This window comes from Tachypleus tridentatus, chromosome 9, assembly GCF_004210375.1.
Source record: "Tachypleus tridentatus isolate NWPU-2018 chromosome 9, ASM421037v1, whole genome shotgun sequence".
Taxonomy (NCBI): domain Eukaryota; kingdom Metazoa; phylum Arthropoda; class Merostomata; order Xiphosura; family Limulidae; genus Tachypleus; species Tachypleus tridentatus.
The window spans coordinates 1,342,812-1,366,284 of NC_134833.1; the positions used below are offsets into that span (position 1 = coordinate 1,342,812).

The 23,473-nt window shown below is 30.5% G+C and overlaps 1 pseudogene across 1 annotated transcript in view; it reads right to left on the reverse strand.

Annotated features, from left to right (window-relative positions):
* LOC143226953 (dynein beta chain, ciliary-like) overlaps positions 1 to 23,473 on the reverse strand; it is a 186,227-nt pseudogene that overhangs the window by 133,415 nt on the left and 29,339 nt on the right. Inside the window, exons 16-21 of the transcript XR_013014816.1 lie at positions 14,199 to 14,372; positions 13,544 to 13,801; positions 6,417 to 6,809; positions 5,276 to 5,881; positions 1,668 to 1,913; positions 10 to 206 (exon numbers count right to left, since the gene is read on the reverse strand). The product of XR_013014816.1 is annotated as a dynein beta chain, ciliary-like (transcript). The remainder of the gene's footprint in view (positions 1 to 9; positions 207 to 1,667; positions 1,914 to 5,275; positions 5,882 to 6,416; positions 6,810 to 13,543; positions 13,802 to 14,198; positions 14,373 to 23,473) is intronic.

Consider the following 23,473-nt stretch of genomic DNA (forward strand, 5'->3'; position numbering starts at 1 on the left):
AATTTTTACCTTTTTGAATCTTCTGGCAATTGAGAACGTATATCCTCGGATCCAATAAATATGCTTTCAAGGTGTGACCACGCACGTTGAACTTCAAACCAAACACTAATAGTCTGGTCAGCCATGGAAAGTTTCCGCTGCCAGCTGGAGATTTCTTCAAGGAAATGGGCGATGTACTTGGATGTCATGAGGTTCTGAAGTTGGACCTAATCAATAAGATAAATAGGATAATAGGTAAGTAATGCTTTAAAAATATAAATAGATATCTAGTTAAATAAATAATATAAATGAACAAAAAATCTGGAACACATATCAAATCTTGATTCATTCTTTCAAGCAACTTTTTTGGCATCAATGCTTTGTTCCAACTGTCTTTTAATGTACACCATGTAACTGTAAGTCAAATGATGTAAGTCTTAAAGATTCAGAGACAAAGAAACTGTAACTTCTTGTCAGGCACAGTGTACTACAAAATCATGAGTACAAAACACAAAACTGCCAGTTTCTGGCACTATATAAGGTAAAATATTTATTATTACTTACAGCCAACTAGTTTCAGTAAACAGTTGCCATCACGAGGCATAGTATCTACCATTAGTTCTGATGATGGTAACTGTGTTATCCAAATATAGTCAGCTGTAAGTAATAATAAATATTTTGTCTTTTATTTTGCCAAAAAACATTAGTTTCATGTTTTTACTCTTAATAAAGAAATTGTTGTTTGTACTTTTGCCATTGCAAGTTCCTAAATCTAATTTAATTAATTTTTTTAAAATAATGTACTGAAAAAGAAAACTATTATATCTATTATATCTATTATAACTATTATATCTATTATATCTATTGAATTAGTTTTTTCCTTTTCATTCTTTGCTTTTTGTCATTTTATTAAATCAAGATCAGCCAAAGGACAGTCTTGAGAAAACATTTGTTTTCTAACTTTCTTTTGCAGTTCCAGTCAAGACATTGAACTTTGGTGATTGTTCAAGCTTAACCCTAACTTTTCCCTGACTCAACTTAGTTTAATTATTTTGAAAACTAGTTCAAGTCTCAGAAAAAATTATAGAAAAAAAATAATGTTATGATATTATTTTGCACTTAGCTATTCCAGTTCTAGTTTGATACCCAAAGCATAATGAAATTATTCTTGAGAGGGTTCTTGTTGTTGTTTTTTTACTTAAAACTCCAACAAACTCTTTTAGAAGCAGCTAACAAAGAATAACTACTGGTTTTTCTTACACAGTGTGAAAGAAAGACATAAACTTTGAAAAGTTTCATAACTTTATGAGTCTCACTTGAGCTATGTAAACAAATTAGATGTAATAAATAATTATATATTCTACCTAAACACTAACTGAAAGCAAGAAGTGAAATTACAGTTTACAATAAGAGTCAATACTTTTCAGTAAAATACAGCTGACACTAACAGTCAAAAGTTTTAGTGAAATCTGAAAGATTTAGTATAATTTAGGTAGTTGTAATTTGGTATGATGATGAAGTAAAAATGTATTCTCAAGAAGGCTGGTATGGGTATTAACACTTTAATTACTAAACAACATTTTGACCTTCTTGGTACTGTTCTGTACTTTATTTCAATTAAAGTATTAATACTCTTACCAGCCATATTTAGAATACTGTCTTAATTTTTGTTTATTTTTAATACTGACCTGATTGTCCTCAAGTGTCTCTATTAATTCCTCAGATGCTCTAAGCAAAGTACAACCAGTTCTTTGATGTCTTTCGTGTTCAAACTCCATTGTTGCCCAAGTAACGTCTAATTCTTTCAAAACTTTCTCCATTCCCATTTCTTTAACAGCTTTGTCTACTATACTTTGAACTTCATCCTCATATTCATGAAGATTCAAACCAAGAAGATCAGCAAGAGTTGTATTTTCATCCATGACAAAGGTAACCTGGAGTGAAATTAATAAGTAACAAATATTTCATAAGTCTAAAGAAACAAAGGAAATGTTTTGTATGGTCAAAACTGTTAGGAAAATTTAAATGTTTTCTTTGTGATTCAAAAATTTTATTGTTAAAGTCATAACTGTTCACCCAATAAGGATACAAGCCTATGTGGACAAATTCCTTCAAATTAAGTATTTAGTTTGCACAGGAATAACAGCTTCAAATTATTAAAAACATTGTGTTTGTCACACATCAAATATTAAAAAGAGGGAATCTCCAATGGCCATGGCCTTTTAAATTGTTTTTGGTATGATTACAGTAAATTACTCTATGAGACCATTTTTAACAGCTATATTTTTGTGTGGCAGTGATACCAATAGTCGGATGCAAATATACCCAATTTGATTTTACTACTTATCAGCTTGCCAGCCTACCCACAAACTCAAATTCTTTATATTAACCTATGAAACCTTGGGTATGGTCAAATACATCTATAGAAACAGTGTGACCTCCTGAATACAAAACAGGTAATACATTTCAAATCCACCACAAGACAAGAAAACTATGAGCTAAAAGTATGTACCTGAAAAACTCAGAGTCATTCAATGAGACACTACGCTGTGACCAAAAAGACAACATATTGCTTAACTTGCCAAGTTCAACCACAAACTCAATCAGGGATGAAGGATGTGAGAATCCAAGGAATTCTGAGTAAGATTCCATCGATCGGAGTCCAATGAAAAGATGCCTGACCCAAGAGGATAATTGTTTCCATGGAAACCTCCTTTTGGGATGGAACACTGTAAACAGTAAGTGATAGAACCTTGTGAACAGTAAGATAAGGGAAGCAAGGGTGTGAACAAATAAAAGATTCTTTGAAGGAGTTGAAGAGGTGAAGAATGGGTCGTATTGAGGTGAGAGTTGTAAAAAAAAAAAAAATGGACATGGAAAACTTCTCTAACTTGCTAACTCAAAAAGCAGCTTCCAACAGGAAGAGTCAAGTGTGATGTCAAATAACTCAAGCAGCTTCCAACAGGAAGAGCCAAGTGTGATGTGAAATAACTCAAGCAGCTTCCAACAGGAAGAGCCAAATGTGATGTGAAATAACTCAAGCAGCTTCCAACAGGAAGAGTCAAGTGTGATGTGAAAACTTTATTTAAACATAAGCTAACAGAAGCCAGTTGTCTACAGCACAACTCCCAAGCATGTAGCAGTTGGGAAAAAGCTTTAACCACTTAAAACAGACATATGGACAAAATGTAAAACAGGTATACAACCATCTGATTAACAAACCAAAGATAGCATCTGCACTGATGAGAAATAGGAACATGTAAATAGGCATATTAGACATAAACATTGGTCAGCCACAATCCTGAAGAGAAAAGTGTACCTTACTGTGAGAAAGGCCTATATATCAAGGGAAATCCAGAAACTGACTGAGGCATGACAGATCAATCACAGGATGCCAGTACCTGGTTTTCTTGGTTATCACAAACAGCCTGACATGAAACAGGCTCAATAGCTCTTTGACAGACTTTCACCAGTAATATGATCCCAAGGTAGTAGAAAAGAAACGGATACAGCAGATAATAAAAGTAAAAAAATAATTTCAAGATAAGCCTTTCTATCAAGTCCTGAAGAAATTAATGAGCCGTAGCAAATTCCCAACACCTGCGAACAAAATTGATTAAATGAGCCCTGACCATACTGGTACCCACAAAATAGTCACCAGTACTACTGACGACAATGAGACTTGCATCGATAAAAGCACAGACAGTACAACCATTAGTGGGAGGAATAGGTAAAGGAAGGAAAGATGGAAGTGGAACAAGAACAAGGAACAGCAAGGGTTCATGTAGAGACAAACAAACAAGGATGAAAGGGTCAAATGACAGGAATATTCCAAAAAATAAACCACTGAAAAAAGCAGTCACCCACAAATCCTTCAGGTAAATGGATGGTAAATGAATAAAGGGCCAAGACAATGATCCTCCCCAGAAGGTTCCAGAAGTAAAGAAACCATATAGGAGAAAGAGAGAGCCAAGAAGGACAATAAATAATGCCAACATAAGGGTAATAAGAAAAAATTTATTCCCAAAAAATCCCTCAGGAGATCAGTAGAGTGCATCAGAAAGAAGGCATATCAAGGACAAGTACTGTAGGAGATTTGTAAGGGTAAGAATGAGGTGGAAAACTGGCACTGGTATAAATGGGCAGAGTAGTCAATTTCAGTCCTCTATATTTGTAATAGTGAATCTAACTACTGAGAATTAAGAGAGAGATAACCTGCCTGATGGAAAGCCAGGATAAAATGATCCATAGCCCATGCAGGGCAAAGCATGCTAGTTCTTCCAGCTCACAAATAAGAAACAATTTGCTCAGCATGAACCCCAATGTCAGGAGGTAAAAACAAAATACTGAAAAGAATGGTTGTCATTTAATAAGGAAGAAACTAGATTATAAGAAACTGAGGAAATGGAGAAAATGAAATATACATGAGAAACTATACATAAAAAAATTGAATTAGGCCTAGCAGATTCTACAGAAGAGGTGTGGGAAAGCACGACAAAACTGGCTGGAGGTAAAAAGGTCTGGAAAATCCTCATCATCATGAACAGCCTGTTCAGGAGGAAATTGACCAGTACCAGAAAAAAAACAAGGTTACCTGATGGATAAAGGTAGAAAATTTCTCACCTTAAACTGTGAAAATTACTCAGATAAAGAATAACTTAGGTAAGTTTGCATACAAAACTATAAAACTGAAAAACAATAGTAAAATGCAGAAATAATCTTTCCAGTTCAAATGATATTAATAAAAAAAAGCACAAATAGAACACAACAAAACATGTCTTGAATGTAGTACTACCAAACAAGGAGTGATATTTCAGTAGAACTGAATAAAGGGATTCACATGGTATCTTGCACTCCTTTTGGTGGACAGATGTTTCATAATGATATGCATACAAGAATAATTTAAACCACACTGATCATGGGATATGTGGCAGCTCATGGCTATTAGTATGTGAAAATATTTTTTGCATATAGAGGGCAACACTGAACAAGAATAACTAGTTATATTTATGAGAGAAGATAAACTATCATATCAGAAATTATGTTGTATCAATATCACATATCCACACATTATGTTCTATCACACATCAAATATTACATTATGTTTCACCATGTCACACGTTAGATATCAAAACAATAAATTATATGACTTACCAGATAATATATCTACTTTCTGTGATATTGATATAAATAATGCTCCATGATGACTCTAGTTTTAGTGATTTTAAAAAATGATAACAAACATAAAGTCACTATTTTCACACAAGTTAAAATCTTGTACCTTCTATCTGCTTACCTTTGTTGCTTGCATTAACTGAAGCCAATGTCGGTCTCGAATTGCAGAATTCTGCAGCTCGCTTACGGCTCTTAATGAAGTCAGCATATTTTTTACAGTAGCTTCCATCTGACAGTAAGCATCCCATGCTCTCATCTCTTTGTCAAGACCACGAATTTCTTTTGTAAACTTCTTACACTCCATTTCCATCTCTTCAACATTTATATCTGTCCAAGGGGTCTTCTTCCACTCACCAATGCTGTTCTGTATGACATGAATATAATCCCACAGCTGCTTCAAAAGACGCACTTCTCGACGACACTGTTGTAACTGCTTAAACTCGGGAACATTCACTTCAAACAGTGCAGCTGACTCTTGAAGCCCATACATTTCCTGCTCCATAGAAAGGACATCTTGATGAAGTTGGTCTAAAATAGTATATGGTTTGAAACAGCCAAATTGAAAAGCCTCTCCAATGCGGAATTTATCTCTGAACTCGTGTTGTTTAGCATCAAATGTAGCAGACCGGTGTCTTACAGCAACAGCTTCATTGGTAATCAGGGGAGAAATCTGCTGCTTGACATTAGATGCAATTTTCTTGGTATTGTTCCATTTCTCAGGAAGTTCCTATTTACATATATATGATAGGTACTGTCTCAAGTTCATTAAGTTGCTATAAATATACAAAACTTAAATAAATTCTATCTTTTATTTCATTTTTAATAAAATCAGTGATCTAAAATATTTGAGCATGTCATCAAATTATCAAAAATATAACATTTCTACCTGCAAAATTAAAATATCAGTAGCATAGAAAATCTCACTACCCATGAAGATCATGGACTAAACGTTTGATGTACAGACATGACATATAGGAATTGTGTTATGAAACTGATTAGTTTTAAATATATAATAAGTCAAACAAGTTACATATCAGCAAAAAAGGTCTACAATGATTCTTACAGAAGTATTGAATATTTTGCCTGTGATACAATGTATTGTATTTAGTTGGTCAAATATGCCTGTCCCAATGCCTTTTTTATATATATATATACAGCCTATTACATAAACAATAACATTTATATTAAGTTCCAACTTATGTATGAGTTATGAGCCATCTTGTAGTTTTTTCTGTTATTAAAAGATTACAAAACACACTAACTTGTAACTGCCGGTGCACATTCTCAGGCATTTCTTGTCCATACATTTTCAAAAGCACTACTGTTTCATGTAGAGGTTCAAACATATTGTCAGTAATTATTTGTTGTTCTCTTACGGCCTTGAGATGACCCATTACGGAAACCAGTTCATTATAATTTCCTTCTTCTATAGGTTTTGTTAATCCTATGTCTGTTCCAGCAATAAAAGTTTCCAGATTAGCCAGACTAGTCTGACCATGATCAATCAAATGTTGCTTGAACAGAAGGCTCCATTTCTTTATAGTGTTAAGTAAAGTTTGTTTACAAGGCCGAAGATCAATTTGAAGCCAGTTGTCAATAACACTGACGTCTTCTATAGCTTGTACTTCCTCATAAACCTTTTCATAATCATCTATCTAAAAATAAGAGTGTAACATCTAGTCCTAAGTACAACAATTATAGATCATTTATCACAACAATAGCAACTCATTGTTGCTGGAATTACTGAAAGAACAACCCACAAACAAACAGCCAGGCACTTCACAAATTTTTTACCTATTAATGTAATGTGTGAAATTCTATGAATGAATGAATATAATTAAGGCATTCTGGTTGGTTTAGATTTTTAAAATTTTTTTGGAAGAGCTGAGTATCAATAGTAACAATGAAAACAATTTCTAAATTGATAAATAATATCTTAGAAAAAAATATATCACTGAAGTAGAAAAATCTGTAGTCAATCAAATCAAGAGAAAATTCTAAATGTATTCCCTACAAACTGAACCTAAGAAAGCTACTGAAATAGTAGGTATCTTAGAATCATAAATAAACTTTATAAACGTATTCCCTATAAACTGAACCTTAGAAAGCTACAGTAATAGTAGGTATGTTAGAATTATAAATAAACTTTATAAACGTATTCCCTATAAACTGAACCTAAGAAAGCTACTGAAATAGTAGGTATGTCAGAATTATAAATAAACTTTATAAACGTATTCCCTATAAACTGAACCTAAAAAAGCTACTGAAATTGTAGGTATGTTAGAATTATAAATAAACTTTATAAACGTATTCCCTATAAACTGAACCTAAGAAAGCTACTGAAATAGTAGGTATGTCAGAATTATAAATAAACTTTATAAACGTATTCCCTATAAACTGAACCTAAGAAAGCTACTGAAATTGTAGGTATGTTATAATTATAAATAAACTTTATAAACGTATTCCCTATAAACTGAACCTAAGAAAGCTACTGAAATAGTAGGTATGTTAGAATTATAAATAAACTTTATAAACGTATTCCTATAAACTGAACCTAAGAAAGCTACTGAAATAGTAGGTATGTTAGAATTATAAATAAACTTTATAAACGTATTCCCTATAAACTGAACCTAAGAAAGCTACTGAAATAGTAGGTATGTTAGAATTATAAATAAACTTTATAAACGTATTCCCTATAAACTGAACCTAAGAAAGCTACTGACATAGTAGGTATGTTAGAATTATAAATAAACTTTATAAACGTATTCCCTATAAACTGAACCTAAGAAAGCTACTGAAATAGTAGGTATGTTAGAATTATAAATAAACTGTATAAACGTATTCCCTATAAACTGAACCTAAGAAAGTTACTGACATAGTAGGTATGTTAGAATTATAAATAAACTTTATAAACGTATTCCCTATAAACTGAACCTAGGAAAGCTGCAGTAATAGTAGGTATGTTAGAATTATAAATAAACTTTATAAACGTATTCCCTATAAACTGAACCTAAGAAAGCTACTGAAATAGTAGGTATGTCAGAATTATAAATAAACTTTATAAACGTATTCCCTATAAACTGAACCTAAAAAAGCTACTGAAATTGTAGGTATGTTAGAATTATAAATAAACTTTATAAACGTATTCCCTATAAACTGAACCTAAGAAAGCTACTGAAATAGTAGGTATGTCAGAATTATAAATAAACTTTATAAACGTATTCCCTATAAACTGAACCTAAGAAAGCTACTGAAATTGTAGGTATGTTATAATTATAAATAAACTTTATAAACGTATTCCCTATAAACTGAACCTAAGAAAGCTACTGAAATAGTAGGTATGTTAGAATTATAAATAAACTTTATAAACGTATTCCCTATAAACTGAACCTAAGAAAGCTACTGAAATAGTAGGTATGTTAGAATTATAAATAAACTTTATAAACGTATTCCCTATAAACTGAACCTAAGAAAGCTACTGAAATAGTAGGTATGTTAGAATTATAAATAAACTTTATAAACGTATTCCCTATAAACTGAACCTAAGAAAGCTACTGACATAGTAGGTATGTTAGAATTATAAATAAACTTTATAAACGTATTCCCTATAAACTGAACCTAAGAAAGCTACTGAAATAGTAGGTATGTTAGAATTATAAATAAACTGTATAAACGTATTCCCTATAAACTGAACCTAAGAAAGTTACTGACATAGTAGGTATGTTAGAATTATAAATAAACTTTATAAACGTATTCCCTATAAACTGAACCTAGGAAAGCTGCAGTAATAGTAAGTATGTTAGAATTATAAATAAACTTTATAAACGTATTCCCTATAAACTGAACCTAAGAAAGCTACTGACATAGTAGGTATGTTAGAATTATAAATAAACTTTATAAAAGTATTCCCTATAAACTGAACCTAGGAAAGCTACAGTAATAGTAGGTATGTTAGAATTATAAATAAACTTTACAAACGTATTCCCTATAAACTGAACCTAAGAAAGCTACTGGAATAGTAGGTATGTTAGAATTATAAATAAACTTTATAAACGTATTCCCTATAAACTGAACCTAAGAAAGCTACTGAAATAGTAGGTATGTTAGAATTATAAATAAACTTTATAAACGTATTCCCTATAAACTGAACCTTAGAAAGCTACAGTAATAGTAGGTATGTTAGAATTATAAATAAACTTTATAAACGTATTCCCTATAAACTGAACCTAAGAAAGCTACTGAAATAGTAGGTATGTCAGAATTATAAATAAACTTTATAAACGTATTCCCTATAAACTGAACCTAAAAAAGCTACTGAAATTGTAGGTATGTTAGAATTATAAATAAACTTTATAAACGTATTCCCTATAAACTGAACCTAAGAAAGCTACTGAAATAGTAGGTATGTCAGAATTATAAATAAACTTTATAAACGTATTCCCTATAAACTGAACCTAAGAAAGCTACTGAAATTGTAGGTATGTTATAATTATAAATAAACTTTATAAACGTATTCCCTATAAACTGAACCTAAGAAAGCTACTGAAATAGTAGGTATGTTAGAATTATAAATAAACTTTATAAACGTATTCCCTATAAACTGAACCTAAGAAAGCTACTGAAATAGTAGGTATGTTAGAATTATAAATAAACTTTATAAACGTATTCCTATAAACTGAACCTAAGAAAGCTACTGAAATAGTAGGTATGTTAGAATTATAAATAAACTTTATAAACGTATTCCTATAAACTGAACCTAAGAAAGCTACTGACATAGTAGGTATGTTAGAATTATAAATAAACTTTATAAACGTATTCCTATAAACTGAACCTAAGAAAGCTACTGAAATAGTAGGTATGTTAGAATTATAAATAAACTGTATAAACGTATTCCCTATAAACTGAACCTAAGAAAGTTACTGACATAGTAGGTATGTTAGAATTATAAATAAACTTTATAAACGTATTCCCTATAAACTGAACCTAGGAAAGCTGCAGTAATAGTAGGTATGTTAGAATTATAAATAAACTTTATAAACGTATTCCCTATAAACTGAACCTAAGAAAGCTACTGAAATAGTAGGTATGTCAGAATTATAAATAAACTTTATAAACGTATTCCCTATAAACTGAACCTAAAAAAGCTACTGAAATTGTAGGTATGTTAGAATTATAAATAAACTTTATAAACGTATTCCCTATAAACTGAACCTAAGAAAGCTACTGAAATAGTAGGTATGTCAGAATTATAAATAAACTTTATAAACGTATTCCCTATAAACTGAACCTAAGAAAGCTACTGAAATTGTAGGTATGTTATAATTATAAATAAACTTTATAAACGTATTCCCTATAAACTGAACCTAAGAAAGCTACTGAAATAGTAGGTATGTTAGAATTATAAATAAACTTTATAAACGTATTCCCTATAAACTGAACCTAAGAAAGCTACTGAAATAGTAGGTATGTTAGAATTATAAATAAACTTTATAAACGTATTCCCTATAAACTGAACCTAAGAAAGCTACTGAAATAGTAGGTATGTTAAAATTATAAATAAACTTTATAAACGTATTCCCTATAAACTGAACCTAAGAAAGCTACTGAAATAGTAGGTATGTTAGAATCATAAATAAACTTTATAAACGTATTCCCTATAAACTGAACCTAAGAAAGCTACAGTAATATTAGGTATGTTAGAATTATAAATTTTTCTCCATGTTTAATATCAATATAACTAGATATTATTGACATGGTTCAAAAAGTGTGTGTATTTATCTAATTTTAATGTTTTGTAAGTAACTTTAATAAGCAGAAAATGAAAAATGTACACTCAACCATTTTTGCTTTTCATTCATATTAAAGGATTAAAACAAGTTTAATTAAGCTCAGAAATTAAAGTTTTTAAATGTAATAACACTTACCTCCACTGACAGTATAACTATTCTTCAACATTGGCTTTGACAAACTAATCATTGGTCTTGCATGCTCCAATCTTTTATACCCTCACTTAAACACCCTTGACAATATTCCAAACTTCTCCTCCCTCCTCAATACTCCCTCTATCCCGGAACTGTATATAAGCACTTCACTTGGATAATGTAATCCCTTTTTCAAGACCTACACCAGCTCTCAGTCGGGAGACAGTGTCAGTGGAGGCAAGTGTTATTGAAAATCCATTTTCAGTTTAGGGATATGTTAACTAATGAAACATTTATACCATCTGCTAACAATACACTACAGTTCCACACTGAGAAAGTAGAGGGTCTGGTGTGGGCATGATCCATACAGGAAGCATCTGCACAGAACAGTGGTGTAACAAGATAAAGTGGTACAGAAGAGAAGGAACCACACAACATCCAGAACAGGTATGATTTTTACCTGGAACTGAGTTCCAGTATCAAGAGTGGGATAGTACATGAATAATCATTATAGGCTAGTCCCAACCAGCTAGCCCAGGTTCCACAACTTGAGGTTGGAATTAAGGGGATCTTGGTCCCTATATCCCATGTTGGTGGTCAGAGCTATTGCAGTGCAATGGAAAAGAGATGTAAGTTTTTGATTTGGATCCCAATCTGTTGCCGTGGGGTGATGCATTTCACACAACTAGAATCACAATAAGAAAGTAAGCAACACCAAAGTGGACAAACGTTTTCCTCCACCTGCAGAAGTACAGAAGACAACAACCCAGACAGAATCATGCATGTCATACTCAATGAAAGGAACAGAGCTCATTCAGTCTGGGATTTTAAACAATCATCCTCACTACCAAATCATGAGTACAAAGAGAACTCTACTTACCCTTGGAATTATGGAAGGGCAGTGGAACCTTTGCTCAACCAAGAACTTAGAATGGACCACTTTGTGTTTGGAATTATGAGTAAATAGTAAATTTCTTTCCATCAACAACATTGATCAAATACAAGGGCCATGCACCCCCCAACCAGATAGTTTCATGTCAAATCTGAAATGGAATTATGAATAGGCTCCCACAGAGGCTTGTACCTCTCCAACTAACATCTGGGAAAAATATCCAGGGACTTAAGTAGAAAGGCCCCCAACTTTGCCCTCTTCTCCAAAAATATAGGAATACACCCTAACATGCAAGAGGAAAAGTCACTGTCACCATCCCAATGATTGTAAACTATGTGTGTTAAGGACTCCCTAGCTCCACCAGTAGAATGTGCCCTGGGTAAAAGTGCAACAGGTGAACCAAGTTCCCTAAATTATTTAAAGCACACTGACCTTGATTTATTCAATCTGATAATTGGCAGGAACAGGCAGAATCCTCCTCAGCTTTACTCATGATAGTCCATGAGTAGTAGTCCACTATAATATATTAATACTATGTACCTAGAGAGTCTTATGAAACACTTCATTTCTACAGAGCCTATTGCAGCCAGAAGTTAGAATAATCAAATCAGATGCTTGTTTGGAATTGGACTGAAAGAATCACACCTGTCTAGGTTGTACTCTCCACAAAGTGAGATTCTGTGAAAGTAAGGGACAAGACACCTCTCCTTACAACCCAGATGTTATGAGGATGTGCATAACTTCCAGAAGAAAGCTACTCAAGCATGTAAAGAATATGAGAGAGATGCACTGGGACAAGTTTCAATGTTGTCATGTAAAAAGTCACCCTCTTAATAAATGAAAAGGCCAGCATAAAAGAAAAAAGTTGAACCTGCTGAAATGTAACTCAGAAAATACCTCACCTGTAAAGACCAAAATATTAAAAAACGGATATTTTGAAATCCACTTCTTAAGGCTTCTGGTCGACTTGTATTATGACAATATTTCTGCTTTCTATGTTTCAGTTATAACCTTTACTTTTTTCTTTTGATGTAAGTGTACAATAGATAATTTCTTTAACATTTTTAAATCACAGCTACTTGAGATAGCACTTCAGTATTTATATTTTTATGAATATAAGACAGTTGAATATTTCACTTTTGTTCAAACATTATTCTTATATTACTTTAAACATTTATCAAATTAATAAAATTTAAGCTTTATTACTGCAGTACATTAGTTACAAGCTACAAATTTGTAATATTACAGTCTGTCAATAATATTACAAGAAAAATCTTTTACACTTTTAAAACACCTGTGTAATCTTTTTTGTAATTACCTGCAGATCAAGACTTTATTCTTGCAGGCATCGTGAACAGGAGACATGATAAAAAAAAAACTTCTTTGTTAATGTTTTCACAAATACTGCTGTTAAGAAGATTCAGATAAAAATAGAAACTGTTCCAAAATATAAATTTTTAATCTATGTCTTCAGAATTAAAACCAAAAATATGTAACAATTATTACAAACAAAGACCATTGTTAATTTAATATCTAGTTACTATTTTTAGCAAATAGGGTATTGCAGTATATTCACCTGTTCCTTGAACTGCTCAAGCTTTGGGGGGACTAGTTCAGGTTCAGTACTACCATCAGATGCTTGAGTAATCTCTGAGAGTGATGTGTTTCCATACATTAGAAAGTGTTTCATAAACTCCTGCCTATCCTCTATCCAAAGATAAGAATAAGATGCAAAGGAGTTACGAAACTCTATGGCCTTCTCCGAAGCTGTCTGTACCCTCTCTATTACTTCTTGTTTCATCTCGACAAGTTCATTTATGTTCTCCATTTCTTCCTTTTAGTTCAAAATTACAGCTCATATAAATTTATATTCTCCATTTCTTTCTGTGTTTTATTCACTGATAAATTCATGCTGTGTATACTTCCATTTCAAGTGTAAAATAATCAACTATTTTTTACTATTATAATACATGTATTTAAATTACTGAGACAATCTCAAAAAACACATAATACAAATATAAAAACACTACTGATATCACACAATACACTAAAACTTCTTTCTCAATGTATGTTTGCTTCTGGTTTAAATAAAAAAACATTAACTTTATATACAACAGTAAAAATATATAATAATTCAAAAGGCAAGTCACATTTATCAGAGAATATTTACTCAAAAGAAACATGAATGAAAATGTAATCAAATGAACCTAAACAAATGTGATTAAACCAACCAGATAATTTTCATCATCTCCTCCAGACAAACGTGAAATCAGTGTAGAAAGGCTAAACAAGTCATTTATAAGTTCAAGTATGAAGTCACAGAATCCACCTTGTTCAAAATGTAAAGGTGGCTTGAAAACAAGGTCATCTTCCCAAAGTTCCAAGCGAACTTCAAACAAGGGAGCCTAATTTTTTTAATAAAACAAAATGATAATTAAGCTCAAAAATATAAATATAACATTTATAAAGCAGTCAGACCCTTTGTAGCATGTTTCTATAACATTTATAAAGCAGTCAGACCATTTGTAGCATTTGTTTCTATAACATTTATAAAGCAGTCAGACCCTTTGTAGCACGTTTCTATAATATTTATAAAGCAGTCAGACCCTTTGTAACAAGTTTCTATAACATTTATAAAGCAGTCAGACCCTTTGTAGCACGTTTCTATAATATTTATAAAGCAGTCAGACCCTTTGTAACAAGTTTCTATAACATTTATAAAGCAGTCAGACCCTCTGTAGCACGTTTCTATAATATTTATAAAGCAGTCAGACCCATTATAGCACGTTTCTATAATATTTATAAAGCAGTCAGACCCTTTGTAGCAAGTTTCTATTACATTTATAAAGCAGTCAGACCCTTTGTAGCACGTTTCTATAATATTTATAAAGCAGTCAGACCCTTTGTAGCACGTTTTTATAATATTTATAAAGCAGTCAGTCCCTTTGTAGCACGTTTCTATAATATTTATAAAGTAGTCAGTCCCTTTGTACCACGTTTCTATAACATTTATAAAGCAGTCAGACCCTTTGTAGCACGTTTCTATAACATTTATAAAGCAGTCAGTCCCTTTGTAGCACGTTTCTATAAAATTTATAAAGCAGTCAGTCCCTTTGTAGCAAGTTTCTATAACATTTATAAAGCAGTCAGTCCCTTTGTAGCAAGTTTCTATAACATTTATAAAATAGTCAGTCCCTTTGTAGCACGTTTCTATAACATTTATAAAGCAGTCAGACCCTTTGTAACAAGTTTCTATAACATTTATAAAGCAGTCAGTCCCTTTGTAGCACGTTTCTATAAAATTTATAAAGCAGTCAGTCCCTTTGTAGCACGTTTCTATAACATTTATAAAGCAGTCAGACCCTTTGTAGCACGTTTCTATAACATTTATAAAGCAGTCAGTCCCTTTGTAGCACGTTTCTATAAAATTTATAAAGCAGTCAGTCCCTTTGTAGCAAGTTTCTATAACATTTATAAAGCAGTCAGTCCCTTTGTAACAAGTTTCTATAACATTTATAAAGCAGTCAGTCCCTTTGTAACAAGTTTCTATAACATTTATAAAGCAGTCAGACCCTTTGTAGCACGTTTCTATAATATTTATAAAGCAGTCAGACCCTTTGTAACAAGTTTCTATAACATTTATAAAGCAGTCAGACCCTCTGTAGCACGTTTCTATAATATTTATAAAGCAGTCAGACCCTTTGTAGCACGTTTCTATAATATTTATAAAGCAGTCAGACCCTTTGTAGCAAGTTTCTATTACATTTATAAAGCAGTCAGACCCTTTGTAGCACGTTTCTATAATATTTATAAAGCAGTCAGACCCTTTGTAGCACGTTTTTATAATATTTATAAAGCAGTCAGTCCCTTTGTAGCACGTTTCTATAATATTTATAAAGTAGTCAGTCCCTTTGTACCACGTTTCTATAACATTTATAAAGCAGTCAGACCCTTTGTAGCACGTTTCTATAACATTTATAAAGCAGTCAGTCCCTTTGTAGCACGTTTCTATAAAATTTATAAAGCAGTCAGTCCCTTTGTAGCAAGTTTCTATAACATTTATAAAGCAGTCAGTCCCTTTGTAGCAAGTTTCTATAACATTTATAAAATAGTCAGTCCCTTTGTAGCACGTTTCTATAACATTTATAAAGCAGTCAGACCCTTTGTAGCAGGTTTCTATAACATTTATAAAGCAGTCAGTCCCTTTGTAGCACGTTTCTATAACATTTATAAAGCAGTCAGACTCTTTGTAGCACGTTTCTATAACATTTATAAAGCAGTCAGTCCCTTTGTAGCAAGTTTCTATAACATTTATAAAATAGTCAGACCCTTTGTAGCAAGTTTCTATAACATTTATAAAGCAGTCAGTCCCTTTGTAGCACGTTTCTATAACATTTATAAAATAGTCAGTCCCTTTGTAGCATGTTTCTATAACATTTATAAAGTAGTCAGACCCTTTGTAGCAAGTTTCTATAACATTTATAAAGTAGTCAGTCCTTTTGTAGCAAGTTTCTATAACATTTATAAAATAGTCAGTCCCTTTGTAGCATGTTTCTAGAAAATTGATACAATGTATACATTACAAAAAGCTAACAAAAATCAAATACGATAATGTATCTACTTAAATTTCATGGAAAATTAAATGTTCTTGCAATTAATATAAGGTGACCAATGACACTGATGATGAACATAATGTAAGCAGAAATACAACTTCTTGGGAGTTAAATGATATCAAGTTTAAATATATAACAGTATTCTAAGTGAATTTAAACACAAGTCACTGAGCAAAACAAAGTGAATCTCAGAGACATATGATGTCACTAGAGATAAACACAACACTCTAGAGTGTCATGCTAAACTAGCCCTTGTATCACTGTTACCTTGAATAAATATGTAGACAAGAACATCATAAATCAAAACAATAAAACATGACAATTCACTAACAAAACAACTGTAAATAAATAAACAAAGTACTGAAGGAAGAATATATAAAAACAGTAATTTAATAGTTTGCAAAAATAGCAAACTCTTAAACTTCTACAAAACAATATAACATAACATAATGTTTCGGAGCAGTGTGAGACCTATTGATCCATCTTAGCTGTCCCATCGTTTGAACTGTTAATAAAAAAAATTAACAAATAATCTTAAAATTAGCCCTTATCATTCATTCAGTTATTAAACCTTCCCTTAAACTCACTTACATTTACTGCCTCTAGAGCATCTGAAAGCAACTCTTTCTTAGAAAAAAGAAAATCTTAGTTACAGATGACTCCTACCCAAAATTTACATGTGTAACCTCCAGTCCTACTGTTAAATATACTGTTACTTTTATTTACAACCTTAAACACCTCAATCAGATCATCCCTAACTCTTTTACCTTCAAGAGAAAATAATTTGAGAGATTTCTGCCTCTCCTCATTGTTTAGTATCAATAGTATCTTTAATATTACATGTGTAGTGTCAATAGTATCTTCAATATTACATGTGTAGTATCATCAGTATGTTCAATATTACTTCTGTAGTATCATTAGTATCTTCAATATTACATGTGTAGTATCATTAGTATCTTCAATATTACATGTGTAGTGTCATTAGTATCTTCAATATTACATGTGTAGTGTCATTAGTATCTTCAATATTACATGTGTAGTATCATTGGTATCTTCAATATTACATGTGTAGTATCATTGGTATCTTCAATATCACATGTGTAGTATCATTAGTATCTTCAATATTACATGTGTAGTATCATTAGTATCTTCAATATTACATGTGTAGTATCATTAGTATCTTCAATATTACATGTGTAGTATCATTGGTATCTTCAATATTACATGTGTAGTATCATTAGTATCTTCAATATTACTTGTGCAGTATCATTAGTATCTTCAATATTACTTCTGTAGTGTCATTAGTATCTTCAATATTACATGTGTAGTGTCATTAGTATCTTCAATATTACATGTGTAGTATGATTAGTATCTTCAATATCACATGTGTAGTATCATTGGTATCTTCAATATTACTTCTGTAGTGTCATTAATATCTTCAATATTACATGTGTAGTATGATTAGTATCTTCAATATCACATGTGTAGTATCATTGGTATCTTCAATATTACTTCTGTAGTGTCATTAGTATCTTCAATATTACATGTGTAGTATGATTAGTATCTTCAATATCACATGTGTAGTATAATTAGTATCTTCAATATTACTTCTGTAGTGTCATTAGTATCTTCAATATTACATGTGTAGCATCATTAGTATCTTCAATATTACATGTGTAGTATCATTAGTATCTTCAATATCACATGTGTAGTATCATTAGTATCTTCAATATTACATGTGTAGTATCATTAGTATCTTCAATATTACATGTGTAGTATCATTAGTATCTTCAATATTACATGTGTAGTATCATTAGTATCTTCAATATTACTTGTGCAGTATCATTAGTATCTTCAATATTACTTCTGTAGTGTCATTAGTATCTTCAATATTACATGTGTAGTGTCATTAGTATCTTCAATATTACATGTGTAGTATGATTAGTATCTTCAATATCACATGTGTAGTATCATTGGTATCTTCAATATTACTTCTGTAGTATCATTAGTATCTTCAATATTACATGTGTAGTATGATTAGTATCTTCAATATCACATGTGTAGTATGATTAGTATCTTCAATATTACTTCTGTAGTGTCATTAGTATCTTCAATATTACATCTGTAGTGTCATTAGTATCTTCAATATTACATGTGTAGTATCATTAGTATCTTCAATATCACATGTGTAGTATCATTGGTATCTTCAATATTACTTCTGTAGTGTCATTAGTATCTTCAATATTACATGTGTAGTATGATTAGTATCTTCAATATCACATGTGTAGTATAATTAGTATCTTCAATATTACTTCTGTAGTGTCATTAGTATCTTCAATATTACATGTGTAGCATCATTAGTATCTTCAATATTACATGTGTAGTATCATTAGTATCTTCAATATCACATGTGTAGTATCATTAGTATCTTCAATATTACATGTACAGTATCATTAGTATCTTCAATATTACATGTACAGTATCATTAATATCTTCAATATTACATGTGTAGTATCATTGGTATCTTCAATATCACATGTGTAGTATCATTAGTATCTTCAATATTACATGTGTAGTATCATTAGTATCTTCAATATTACATGTGTAGTATGATTAGTATCTTCAATATCACATGTGTAGTATGATTAGTATCTTCAATATTACTTCTGTAGTGTCATTAGTATCTTCAATATTACATGTGTAGTGTCATTAGTATCTTCAATATCACATGTGTAGTATGATTAGTATCTTCAATATCACATGTGTAGTATCATTGGTATCTTCAATATTACTTCTGTAGTGTCATTAGTATCTTCAATATTACATGTGTAGTATGATTAGTATCTTCAATATCACATGTGTAGTATAATTAGTATCTTCAATATTACTTCTGTAGTGTCATTAGTATCTTCAATATTACATGTGTAGCATCATTAGTATCTTCAATATTACATGTGTAATATCATTAGTATCTTCAATATCACATGTGTAGTATCATTAGTATCTTCAATATTACATGTGTAGTATCATTAGTATCTTCAATATTACATGTGTAGTATCATTAGTATCTTCAATATTACATGTGTAGTATCATTAGTATCATCAATATTACATGTGTAGTATCATTGGTATCTTCAATATTACATGTGTAGTATCATTAGTATCTTCAATATTACTTGTGCAGTATCATTAGTATCTTCAATATTACTTCTGTAGTGTCATTAGTATCTTCAATATTACATGTGTAGTGTCATTAGTATCTTCAATATTACATGTGTAGTATGATTAGTATCTTCAATATCACATGTGTAGTATCATTGGTATCTTCAATATTACTTCTGTAGTATCATTAGTATCTTCAATATTACATGTGTAGTATGATTAGTATCTTCAATATCACATGTGTAGTATGATTAGTATCTTCAATATTACTTCTGTAGTGTCATTAGTATCTTCAATATTACATCTGTAGTGTCATTAGTATCTTCAATATTACATGTGTAGTATCATTAGTATCTTCAATATCACATGTGTAGTATCATTGGTATCTTCAATATTACTTCTGTAGTGTCATTAGTATCTTCAATATTACATGTGTAGTATGATTAGTATCTTCAATATCACATGTGTAGTATAATTAGTATCTTCAATATTATTTCTGTAGTGTCATTAGTATCTTCAATATTACATGTGTAGCATCATTAGTATCTTCAATATTACATGTGTAGTATCATTAGTATCTTCAATATCACATGTGTAGTATCATTAGTATCTTCAATATTACATGTACAGTATCATTAGTATCTTCAATATTACATGTACAGTATCATTAATATCTTCAATATTACTTCTGTAGTGTCATTAGTATCTTCAATATTACATGTGTAGTATCATTAGTATCTTCAATATTACATGTGTAGTATCATTAGTATCTTCAATATTACATGTGTAGTATCATTACTATCTTCAATATTACGTGTGTAGTGTCATTAGTATCTTCAATATTGCATGTGTAGTATCATTGGTATCTTCAATATTACATGTGTAGTATCATTGGTATCTTCAATATCACATGTGTAGTATCATTAGTATCTTCAATATTACATGTGTAGTATCATTAGTATCTTCAATATTACATGTGTAGTATCATTAGTATCTTCAATATTACATGTGTAGTATCATTAGTATCTTCAATATTACATGTGTAGTATCATTGGTATCTTCAATATTACATGTGTAGTATCATTAGTATCTTCAATATTACTTGTGCAGTATCATTAGTATCTTCAATATTACTTCTGTAGTGTCATTAGTATCTTCAATATTACATGTGTAGTGTCATTAGTATCTTCAATATTACATGTGTAGTATCATTGGTATCTTCAATATTACATGTGTAGTATCATTGGTATCTTCAATATCACATGTGTAGTATCATTAGTATCTTCAATATTACATGTGTAGTATCATTAGTATCTTCAATATTACATGTAGTATCATTAGTATCTTCAATATTACATGTGTAGTATCATTGGTATCTTCAATATTACATGTGTAGTATCATTAGTATCTTCAATATTACTTGTGCAGTATCATTAGTATCTTCAATATTACTTCTGTAGTGTCATTAGTATCTTCAATATTACATGTGTAGTATGATTAGTATCTTCAATATCACATGTGTAGTATCATTGGTATCTTCAATATTACTTCTGTAGTGTCATTAGTATCTTCAATATTACATGTGTAGTATCATTAGTATCTTCAATATTACATGTGTAGTATCATTAGTATCTTCAATATTACTTCTGTAGTATCATTAATATCTTCAATATTACATGTGTAGTATCATTAGTATCTTCAATATTACATGTGTAGTGTCATTAGTATCTTCAATATTACATGTGTAGTGTCATTAGTATCTTCAATATTACATGTGTAGTATCATTGGTATCTTCAATATTACATGTGTAGTATCATTGGTATCTTCAATATCACATGTGTAGTATCATTAGTATCTTCAATATTACATGTGTAGTATCATTGGTATCTTCAATATTACATGTGTAGTATCATTAGTATCTTCAATATTACATGTGTAGTATCATTAGTATCATCAATATTACATGTGTAGTATCATTGGTATCTTCAATATTACATGTGTAGTATCATTAGTATCTTGAATATTACTTGTGCAGTATCATTAGTATCTTCAATATTACTTCTGTAGTGTCATTAGTATCTTCAATATTACATGTGTAGTGTCATTAGTATCTTCAATATTACATGTGTAGTATGATTAGTATCTTCAATATCACATGTGTAGTATCATTGGTATCTTCAATATTACTTCTGTAGTGTCATTAGTATCTTCAATATTACATGTGTAGTGTCATTAGTATCTTCAATATTACATGTGTAGTATCATTGGTATCTTCAATATTACATGTGTAGTATCATTGGTATCTTCAATATCACATGTGTAGTATCATTAGTATCTTCAATATTACATGTGTAGTATCATTAGTATCTTCAATATTACATGTGTAGTATCATTAGTATCTTCAATATTACATGTGTAGTATCATTAGTATCTTCAATATTACATGTGTAGTATCATTAGTATCTTCAATATTACATGTGTAGTATCATTGGTATCTTCAATATTACATGTGTAGTATCATTAGTATCTTCAATATTACTTCTGCAGTATCATTAGTATCTTCAATATTACTTCTGTAGTGTCATTAGTATCTTCAATATTACATGTGTAGTGTCATTAGTATCTTCAATATTACATGTGTAGTATGATTAGTATCTTCAATATCACATGTGTAGTGTCATTAATATCTTCAATATTACATGTGTAGTATTATTAGTATCTTCAATATCACATGTAGTATGATTAGTATCTTCAATATTACATGTGTAGTGTCATTAGTATCTTCAATATTACATGTGTAGTATGATTAGTATCTTCAATATCGCATGTGTAGTATCATTGGTATCTTCAATATTACATGTGTAGTATCATTAGTATCTTCAATATTACATGTGTAGTATCATTAGTATCTTCAATATTACATGTGTAGTATCATTAGTATCTTCAATATCACATGTGTAGTATCATTAGTATCTTCAATATTACATGTGTAGTATAATTAGTATCTTCAATATTACATGTGTAGTGTCATTAGTATCTTCAATATTACATGTGTAGTATGATTAGTATCTTCAATATCAAATGTGTAGTATCATTAGTATCTTCAATATTACATGTGTAGTATAATTAGTATCTTCAATATTACATGTGTAGTATCATTAGTATCTTCAATATTACTTCTGTAGTGTCATTAGTATCTTCAATATTACATGTGTAGTATCATTAGTATCTTCAATATTACATGTGTAGCATCATTAGTATCTTCAATATTACTTGTGCAGTATCATTAGTATCTTCAATATTACTTCTGTAGTGTCATTAGTATCTTCAATATTACATGTGTAGTATCATTAGTATCTTCAATATCACATGTGTAGTATCATTAGTATCTTCAATATTACATGTGTAGTATCATTAGTATCTTCAATATTACATGTGTAGTATCATTAGTATCTTCAATATTACGTGTGTAGTATCATTAGTATCTTCAATATTACTTCTGTAGTGTCATTAGTATCTTCAATATTACATGTGTAGTATCATTAGTATCTTCAATATTACATGTGTAGTATCATTAGTATCTTCAATATTACATGTGTAGTATCATTAGTATCTTCAATATTACGTGTGTAGTATCATTAGTATCTTCAATATTACATGTGTAGTATCATTAGTATCTTCAATATTACTTCTGTAGGGTCATTAGTATCTTCAATATTACATGTGTAGT